Source organism: Penaeus chinensis, chromosome 11, assembly GCF_019202785.1.
Source record: "Penaeus chinensis breed Huanghai No. 1 chromosome 11, ASM1920278v2, whole genome shotgun sequence".
In the NCBI taxonomy this organism is placed as follows: Eukaryota; Metazoa; Arthropoda; class Malacostraca; order Decapoda; family Penaeidae; genus Penaeus; species Penaeus chinensis.
In genome coordinates, this window is record NC_061829.1 from 41,248,480 (window position 1) to 41,258,479 (window position 10,000).

Here is a 10,000-nt window from a genome sequence, read left to right on the forward strand (position 1 = left end):
AAGGGAAAACAAGACATTAATAGAACTTGGATAAAAAAAAAAAATTAACCGTAAGACCACACACAACATAAAAATTGTCATGACCCTGAAAAAAGCTGCGGTTTGACCCTATCTCCTGCACATCTTGCACAGAGCCCATGGTATTATCACCATACCCCAGTCACGAAAAGACCGTATTTTAAACACGATCCTACCGTCGTAGAATCTCTGAATAACCTACCCTAGACCGATATTACTCACAATTATTCAGGTAAACCTGGACTGTAAGCGTCTTTATCCAAGGCTTGCGAGATTACACTATATAACTTCAAGGCTGGGTATGTGTGGGTATCATGGTGTAGGATGCCCAAGCTTTTCGTTTATTCTCATCAGATTATAACCCAAGATTATTGATACAAAAACTCAAGTATGTTGTGTGTTTAAAAGATGTTTTGGAAAGTAATGAATCAGACCGACTGTTTAAATACCTGGTTTTGGATATAGTAGATTAAAATAAATAAAAAATAAATGTTTTTTTTGACACCCCAGCTATAAACTGCAACTACTTCCTTGTGTCAGTGGTCAGCGATTGCTATATCGAATATTCTGGTTATTTACAGTACATGCCTAAAAAATATACTATCATAATTAGTGTTTAAATAATAGTCATGACAACCCATGGCTAAAAAATCACCGTTCAGTTTACGTATTCTGAAAGAAATATCAAATGGAAAATACTTGGCGAAATTTGGCTAGTTGGCAACTCAAATCTCCATTACTCTTCTCCGCATGGTTCTAAAATTTTCCTAAAATGTAGATATGAGTATTCAATTCTTTAAATAACCAGAGTAGCATAAAACATGAAATGACACATACACCCAGTAAACGACATTGTCACAAGAACAACGATATACTACAATCATTATTAGCTAACCTTAACCACTGTGAAAATAATCAAGTAATAAAATGTAATAGGCAAATCATGCTGGCTGTGGCCCAGAATACGTATATTTTTTTCCTACAATGCCGCCTGCGAAATCCTTTAAGTAAATGCTTTTTAGGGTTAGAATGGCTTGCTTGAAGAGACAGACACCTTCTTTTCTCTCCCTTTTTCTCCAGTGACTTTCTTTTCTTTCTTCTTTCCTTTTCCTCCTATCCTTATAATACCAGGAACTTTGTAAATATACTTTGTGTTTGTGCTTTAGAGAGAGAGAGAGAGAGACAGAGACAGAGACAGAGAAATAGATAGGGAGAGAGAGAGAGAGAGAGAGAGCCAGAGAAAATAGATAGGGAGAGAGAAGAAAGTAGGAGCAGGAGACAGAGAGAGCCCCGGGGCCAGAGAAAAGGAACAGAGACAAAGAGGAGAAGAGGGGGGTGAGAGAGAGAGAGCAGAGAGAGAGAGAGATAGGGTGATGAGAGAAGAGACGAGAGAGAGAGAGAGAGAGAGAAGAGGAGAGAGAGAGAGAGAGAGGAGAGAGAGAGAGAGAGAGAGAGAGAGATAGACAGATAGACAGACAGATAGAACACCTCATTTTTAGATAAGGATGCGGCACATCTACGCGTCATAAGAGCAGAAGGCCAATCACAGTGGTACTGCGTGATGTTATGTGGGTGCCAGTCTAGTGTCTCTGAATGGGTTCGGGAATTTACAGAGATTAGTGGAAGCAGTTCACTCGCTACTGCTCTCTCATGTTTCTCTGTCGGCCTGGTTCACACACACACACTTCCTCTCATTCCTTCCCCTCCCTCTCACACCTTTATCTCTTTCTCTCACTCTCTCTCTCGCTCTCTCTCTCACTCTCCTCTCTCCTCTCCTCTCTCTCTCCTCTCCGTCTCTCTCTCTCTCTCTCTCTCTCTCTCTTCTTTCTCATATATATATGTAATAATATATATATATATATATTAATGTGTGTGTGTGTGTGTGTTGTGTGTGTGTGTGTGGTGGTGCGTGTGTGTGTGTATGCATAAGTCCGTAAATACACACACAATCACACACACACACACACAACACACACACACACACACACACAATAAATATAATATATATATAATGTATATAAATCATATATATATTGTGTGTGAGAGTGTGTGTATGTATTGTATTCACAAGAATATAAAAGGAAAGAGCAGAAAACCAAAATATATTGACTTTATTTTTTTATTATACTTTAAAGGTAGCGAACAACATAACAACAAGAGCAGGGGATACGAACATATTTTTCCAGAATACCTAATAAAAAATACAAATTGTAATAGAGTTGTTTATCAATTTCATACAAAATGCGTTTAATCGATATACTCTAAATGAAACAAAACATGACTGCGTTTATCAAAAAAACCGTTTCGGTCCGAACGTCTACTCACAAATTTTTCAACGTTATTTTTTTCAGAATTGGTTGTTGTCTTTTATTTGATATTTTATGTGTTTTAAAGAAATGTTTTTTTTTTAAATCATTTAAATAAATTTATTATATGTTATTGTTATTTTTTTCTTCTTTTTTGTTACTCCTGTACGATTTTTTCCTATTCTCTTTAGTTCTTTTTTGTTTTGTTCTTATTTGTCACATTTATAATTATCTTTTTTTTTTCTCTCTCTCTTGCGTCATGCCGTCTTTCTTATGTGTTTTTACTCTTACTATTTTTATCTTTTATCTTCCTGTGTTATCACTTTCTCCTACTACTACTCCTATTTCCCCTCCAATGCCGTTATTTCACTTTTTTCTTTTGTTTTCTCATCCATGGGGGCGGTCAATTCATTATATTTTCCTTCTTTCATTCCGTCTTTCTCCTCTCTTTGCCATTATCATTTTCTCTTATTCCCGATTTGTCACCGCTTCACTTATTTCTATTTCTTCTTCTCTTCTCTTCTCATTCCTTCTTCTCTCTGCGTCATCATCATCTCTCTCTCTCTTCCTCTTGCTTCATCGCCTCTCTCTCTCTCTTCCTCTTGCTTCATCGCCTCTCTCTCTCTCTTCCTCTTGCTTCATCGCCTCTCTCTCTCACTTCCTCTGCTTATCAACTGCCTCACTCTCACTTTCCCTCTCTTCCTCTTGCTTCACTCCTCTCCTCTCATCTCTCTTCCTCCTTGCTGTTCACTTCTCTGCCTCTCTCTCTCACTCTCTTCTCTTGCTTCATCGCCTCGCTCCATCTCTCTTTCCTCTTGCTATCGGTCGCCTCTTCTCTCTCTCACCTCTGCTTCGTCGCCATCTCTCTCATCTTCTCTTCCTCTTGCTTCACCTGCCTCTCCTCATCATGCTCTAATTCTCCCCCCCTCTCTTTCCTCTTGCTTCATCCGCCTCTCTCTCTCTCTTCCTCTTGCTTCGTCGCCTCTCTCTCGTTCTCCTCATCGTCGTCTCCTCTCCTCTCTCATCTCTTGTCCTCTTGCTTTCGCGTCAGCCTCTCTCACTCTTTTCTTCCTCTAGCTTCGTACCCTCTCTTTTCTCTTGCTTCTGTCGCCTCTCTCTCCTCTCTTCCTCTTGCTCTTCACTTGCCTCTCCTCTCTCTTCTTCCTCTTGCTCATTGCCTCTCTCGCCTCTCAGTTTCTCTCCTCTTTTCCTCTTGCTTCTACTCACCACACCACAGTCTCCACTTAGCTTTCTACGGGCATCCTCATCTCTCTCTAGTTTCATCTGGCTTCACGGTAGACTCTATCTTTTCCCTAATTATTGGCAGTCATTCCTCTTATCTATATTAGAGATGATTAAGATTGAGTATTAGAATATATAGAAGATTCAGATGCGTGGTGGGAGCGGTGGAAAAGAATGATAGTAATGAGGGAGTAGGTAGAAAGATAGAAGATAGGGTGTAGATTGATGATAGGAATGAGATAAGATAGTTTTAGGGTGGAGAGCGTAGAATATGAGTATGAGGGAAGATAGAAAAGAGATAGATTAAGAGGGGAAGTGATGATGAGAAGAGATAGAGAAGAGGAAGAGGGGGCGGGATATGGAGGAGATAGATATGTTGGAAGATGGAGTAGGTAGAAGATAGAGATAGGGAATATTTGATGATGTATTAGAAGATAGAGATAATATATATTAATAGGGAGTGATTAGAATATTATAATATATATAGTAGATATTAATATTGATTATTAGAATATATATATCTCTTTCCTCTCATTCCTCTTCCTCTTGCCTTCGTGTCGCCCTCATATCCTCTCTTCTCTCTCTCTCTTCCTCTGAATTTCGGTTCCGCCTCTCTCTCTCTTCCTCTTGCTTCATCGCCCTCTCTCTCTCCTCCTTCCTCTTGCATCATCCGCCTCTCTCTCTCTCTCTTCCTCTTTGCTTCGTCGTCGCCTCATTCTCTCTCTCTTTCTCGCTCTTCCTCTTGCTTCGTCGCCTCTCTCTCTCTTCCTCTTGCTTCACTGCCTCTCTCTCTCTCTTCCTCTTGCTCAATCATCGAATCATCGCATCCCGGATGTCGAACATTCAGGATCGAACAGCGCACAATCTCCCGGCGGGGTCATCGGGTCATCCCGGTGGTTGGGCATCCTTCATCGCATCACCATCGGGCATCGGGCTTCATCATTCATTCCATTCATCAAATTACAACATCTCTCAGATCTCATATCATCACTGGCATCGTATCCGTTCAACTCATCGGGCGGCCTCTCTACAAGAAACCATCTACCAACTACCCGCCAGGGGGGCTGCCCACCGCTCAACCTCTCGTCAGCACCCACACGACGTTAGACTACTATCTCTCTCTTCCCTTGCTTCGTCGCCCTCTCTCTCTCCGTCTTCCTCTTTCTTAGTCCTAGATATATATACTTGCTTCATCGTGCTTCATCAACTTCGTCGTCGGGTCTCGTTAACAAGCTGGCTTTATTAGAAGCATATCTATGCGTATATTAATATGGCGTTAATTTAGGAAGATAATGAGATATGTAAAGATTGAGGAATGGAGGAATAGGTAGGTAGGAAGAGTGTTGATAGGGATAGGAGTAAAGATAAAATATATTAATAGGATAATTAGAATATAGATATATTAATATATTTAAATTATTAGCATATAATAGATATTCATAATTGATTAATTCTTAAAGAATATCTCCTTCCTCGTGTTCATTCGCCTACATCTCTCCTCTCTGCCTATTGCTTCAATCATCGCCACTCTTCTCCTTTCCTTCCCTTGCTTGCGTCGTTTCCGTCACCTCTCTCTCCTCCTCTCTTTCCTCTTGCTTCGTCGCCTCTCTCTCTCTCTTCCTCTTGCTTCATCGCCCTCTCTCTCTCTCTTCCTCTTGCTTCATCGCCTCTCTCTCTCTCTTCCTCTTGCTTCATCGCCTCTCTCTCTCTCTTCCTCTTGCATCATTCGCCCTCTCTCATCTCCCCGTCGTCGGCCTTTCTCTCATCTCTTCCCTTGCTTTCATCGCCTTCTCACTTCTTTCCTCTTCCTCTTGCTAATCATCGGCCTCTCTCTCGCTTCCACTTGCTCCGTCGCCTCGCTCTTCTCTTACCTTGTCATCTTGCTGTGACACATGCCTCTCTCTCTCGCCTCTTGGCTTCCTTCCTCTGTGCTTCACTGCCCGCTCTCTCTCGGATCTCTTCTCCACTTGCTTCGTGTCGCCTCTTACTCTTTATATGAAGTCTTGAGTAATCGCCTCGCTATATTCAGTGAATAGTGAGTATATGCCGACGATATATATCTTTACAAACAGAAGTATATATGAAGAGGGTGGAGGATAGGGGGTGAGTGAGAATGGATAGAGCGAGCGGAGCGGGGCGGGTCGTTGAGGGAAGAGGGATGATGGTAGAAGATAGAGAGAGGATTAGGGATTATAGAATATATATATATTAATATTGATTATTAGAATATTATAACGATAGATAGTAATATTGATAAATTTCTCTTGCGTCACTGCCACTCTCTCTCTCAGATCTTCTCTTCCTCTTGATTCATCTACTGCCCTCTCCTCTCTCTCTCTCTTTCTCTTTGCTTCGGTTCGTCGCCTCTCCTCTCCTCTTTCTCTTTTCTTCTGCTTCACATCGCCTCTCTCATCCCTCTTCCTCTTGCTTTCACTGCCTCATCTCTCTCTCATTCTTCCTCTTGCTTCACTCCGACTCCTACTCCCTCTCTCTCTTTCTCTTCTCGTTCGGTTCGCCTCTCAGTCCTTTCTCCTTCCTCTGCCTTCATCGCCTCTCCTCTCTCTTCCTCATGCTTCACTGGCACTGCACTGCTCTCTCTCTCTCTTCCTCCTCTTGCTTCGTCCGTCCTCTCAGGCTCCCCATCTCTTTCCTCTTGCTTCACGGCCCTCTCTCTCTCTCTTCCCTCTTGCTGTCATCGCCTTCTCTCCTCACGTCGCTTGATATCACTGGTCACAGCCGCTCTCTCTCTCCTCACATTTCCTCTTGCTTCGTCAGCCCCTCTCTCTCGTATGCTTCACTCTTGCGTCATCGACTATCTCATCGCGTTCATCTGGCATACCTGCCGCTCGCTCAATATATATAATATTTACTAGTTGAATGAGGTAGAAAGAGCTAGATCTTACTCTGGATGGATGGATGAAGGAAGAGAGAAGAGAATCGGCGGGAATATGATTATTTGGAATATATATAAATATTCCTCTCTTGCTTCATCGCCTCTCTCTCTCAATTCCTCTTGCTTCATCGCCTCTCTCTCTCTTCCTCTTGCTTCGTCGCCTCTCTCTCTCTCTCTTCCTCTTGCTTCACTGCCTCTCTCTCTTCTCTTCTCCCCTCTCTCATCCTCTCTTTCTCTTGCTTCGTCGCCTCTCTCTCTCTTCCTCTTGCTCGCGCCTTCTCGTCTCTCTCTTGCCTCGTTGCTTTGCACCTGCCTCTCTCATCTCTTCCCTTTTCCTCTTGCTTCGTCGCCTCTTCTCTCCTCCTCTCTCCTCTCTTCCTCTTGCATCACACTGCATCTATCTCCTCTTCCTCTTGCTTCACTGCTGCCTTTCTCTCTCTCCTTCCTCCTTGCTTCATTTCGCCTCTCTCCGCCTCTCTCTCTCTCTTACTTTATCCTCTTGCTTCGGTCGCCTCTCTCCTTCTACCTCTTGCTTCGTCGTCCGCCGTCTCTCTCTCTATCTCACTTGCTTCACTTTGCCTCTTCATCTCTTTTCCGCTCGTTGCTTCGGTCCGCCTAATTCCTCACCTCACTCTTCCTCTTGCTGTCAACGCCCTTTACTCTTCCTCACTTCTCCTCTTCTTCCTTATTTCTTCTCTCTCTTCCTCTTGCTTCATCGCCTCTCTCTTCTCTCTTCCTCTTGCTTCACTGGCCACTCTCTCTAGTCTCTTCTTTCCTCTGCTTTCATTGCCGTCTCTTCTCTTCCTCTTGCTTCTTGCTTCGTCGCCTCTCTCACACTTCCACTTGCTTCACCTGCCTCTCTCTCCCTCTTCCTCATAGCTTCGGCGGCGCCTCTCCTCTCTCTTTCCTCTTGCTTCACTGCCCTCACTCTCTCTCTCTTTCCTCATTTGCTTCAATCGTCCTCTCTCTCTCTCCCTCTAGCCTCACCTCCTCCCCACATCCTCTTGCTTCATTACTTTTTTCTCATCACCTTTGCTTCGGCGTCTGGGTCTCCGCCCACTACCAGTTCAAGCTAGACTGTGATGGTGCCTGTGAGGTTAGTGATGGTGAGGGTGAGGAGAATGTAGATGAGGGTGATGGTGAAGACAATTAGAATTAAGAATATGAATATTTGTGTGGTTGGGATATATATATATATTAGATATAATATATGTTGAGGCGTGGAGCGCGGAATATAATATATTATATTGATAAGTGTTGTTTAATGTATATATGGTTGGGTGGTTGATGGTGTGAATAATAGTAGATTTTCTCTAAATTAACTTAGCACGCACACTAGCACAAACAAAAAACAACACCTCATCACACACACAGACACTCACAGGCGAGCACACACAGAAGAGAGAGCGAGAGGAGAGAGAGGGGAGAGGGATATATAGTGATATAATAGGGTTGATAAATATATATATATATATATATATAATATATATATATATACATATTTATTTGTCCATTCCGACCCTTACCGCAATCACATTATAACTACATGTGAACTATGATATCATGAATTATACTTAAAATGATTATTGGAAAAAGTCCTTATTCTCTCAGTCTCTGTGTTTGTAAATCATTATATTGACGATCACAGTATTATCAAATGTTCACGATTTAAAATGTACTTGACATATCAGAGTCCCCCCGTCCAAACAAGAGACCACGGGAACCCAAACACAGCCATAAAATCAAGAGAATCTGTACTTACATCCCACGAAAGATCAATGTTGCCATATTCTTATGTTTTAGTTAAATATCTTGTGAACCCCTCAAATACTTGGGGCAACCGCCTTCCAGCCACTCTCAGGCCCGCTTCACCTCGCGGGCGTGGCAATAGGCCTCTCCCTCCTCGCTGGTCGTCTCAGGTCGCCTACGGTCTGTCCTTTGTATTATCTCCCCTCCCACATTCCCCGTGCTAATAACTTATGAAAGCGGCGACTTTTAACTCAAAACACAACACACAAGAATCAAAGCATTACCATACAAGTGGAGACACAGCCTCCATCTGTCATTACATCTCTCTCTCTCTCCCTCTTCGTCTCTCCTCATGCTCGTCTTTTCCTCGCTCCCCTCCCACTCATCTCCCCTCTTCCCTCTCCTCTCCATCCCTCACCACTTCCCACGCTCTCGTCTCTCTCCTCCTCTCGGATCTCACTCCTCCCTTCGTTCCGGTCGGGTATCCTCCTCCCTCCTCCCCCTGCTCCTCCTTTCGACTATCGTCTCTCTCCATCTCTCTCTCTCTCTCTCCCCATCATCTCCTCTCCTCTCTCATCCTTCTTCCCCCGTCCCCTCCTCTCTTCTTTTCCCCCTCCCTCTCTTCTCTCTCTCTCTCTTCTCTCTCTCTTGCTCTTTCCTCTTTCCCTCTCTCTCTCTCTCCTCGTTCTCCTCCTCTCTTCTCTCTCTCTGCCTCGTCCTCCTCGTGCTTCTTCTCTCTCGTCTCCTCTTCCTCATCTTCTCTCTCTCCTCGCTCTCATCTCTCTCTGTCTCTCTTTCTCTCTCTCATCCCTCCCTCCCTTCACCCCTGCTCCCACCCCAACTCTCTCTCTCTCTCTCTTTCCACTTTCTCCCTCTCTCTCCTGTTCCTCGGGTCGCTTCTCGCCTCTCTCTCAGGGGCTAGAGCTCTCATATCATCTCGCGTATAGACTATAGATATTCGAGACAAAGAGAAGGTTTGGGGTTTTGTTGCAAGGGAGGACGTAAGGATCTAGGGGGGGGTAGATAATTATGGGAAGGTGGGCAATCAGCGCGCGGGTGGTGAAAGGGAGAGAGAGAGAGAAAGAGAAGAGAGGGGAGAGAGAGAGAGAGAGTTGAGGGGGGAGTTAGGGAAGGTAGGCGGAGGAGGAGATGAGGAGAGAGGAAGAGGGAGAGAGAGAGAGAGAGGGAGAAGAAAGAAAGGAGAGGAGCGCGAGCGAGAGAGAGAGGGGGAGAGAGGGGAGGGGAGGGATAAGGAAGGAAAAGAGAGAGGAGAGGAAAGGGGGGGGAGGGGGGGAGGGGGGGGGTTAGTAAAATGTAGAAAAAAAAAAGAGGAAAGAGAGAGTAAAGAGAACTAGAAAAGAAAGAGAAGAATAGAGAGAATATAGAGTTTTAATATATATATATATATTGATATAATAGATAAATAAATAACTATCTAAATAGAGTATCTCTACATATCACTTCTTTCTCCACTCTCTCCTCTCTTCTCCATCTCTCCATCCCTCTCTCACCCCCTCCTCTCCTCGCAACTCCTTCCCTCCTCTCTCACTCGTCACCAAACTCTCCTCTCTCTCTTCATCCCTCTCTTCCCTCTCCTTCCTTCCCCCCTCCCCTCTCTCTCACCCTCTCCATCTCTCTCTCTCTCGTCTACCTCCGCTCTCCCTTCTCTCCTCTCGCTTCCTCCTCTCTCTCTCTCTCGTCTCTCTCCCCTCCCCTTCTCCCCTCCCCTCCTCTCCCCCTCTCCACTCGTCTCCTCTCTCACTCCTCTCACCTTTCTCTCCTTTCTCTCTCC

At 44.1% G+C, this 10,000-nt stretch overlaps 1 protein-coding gene across 3 annotated transcripts in view; it reads right to left on the bottom strand.

Moving 5' to 3' along the window:
* Positions 1–332, bottom strand: part of LOC125030592 (indole-3-acetaldehyde oxidase-like) — a 22,084-nt gene extending 21,752 nt beyond the window's left edge. Inside the window, exon 1 of one of the 3 annotated variants that reach the window (XM_047620727.1) lies at positions 241–332. The gene's annotated coding sequence lies outside the window, so the exon portion shown is untranslated. The remainder of the gene's footprint in view (positions 1–240) is intronic. The other 2 variants (XM_047620728.1, XM_047620729.1) reach the window with 2 other exon arrangements.
* Between the last annotated feature and the right edge of the window lie 9,668 nt (positions 333–10,000).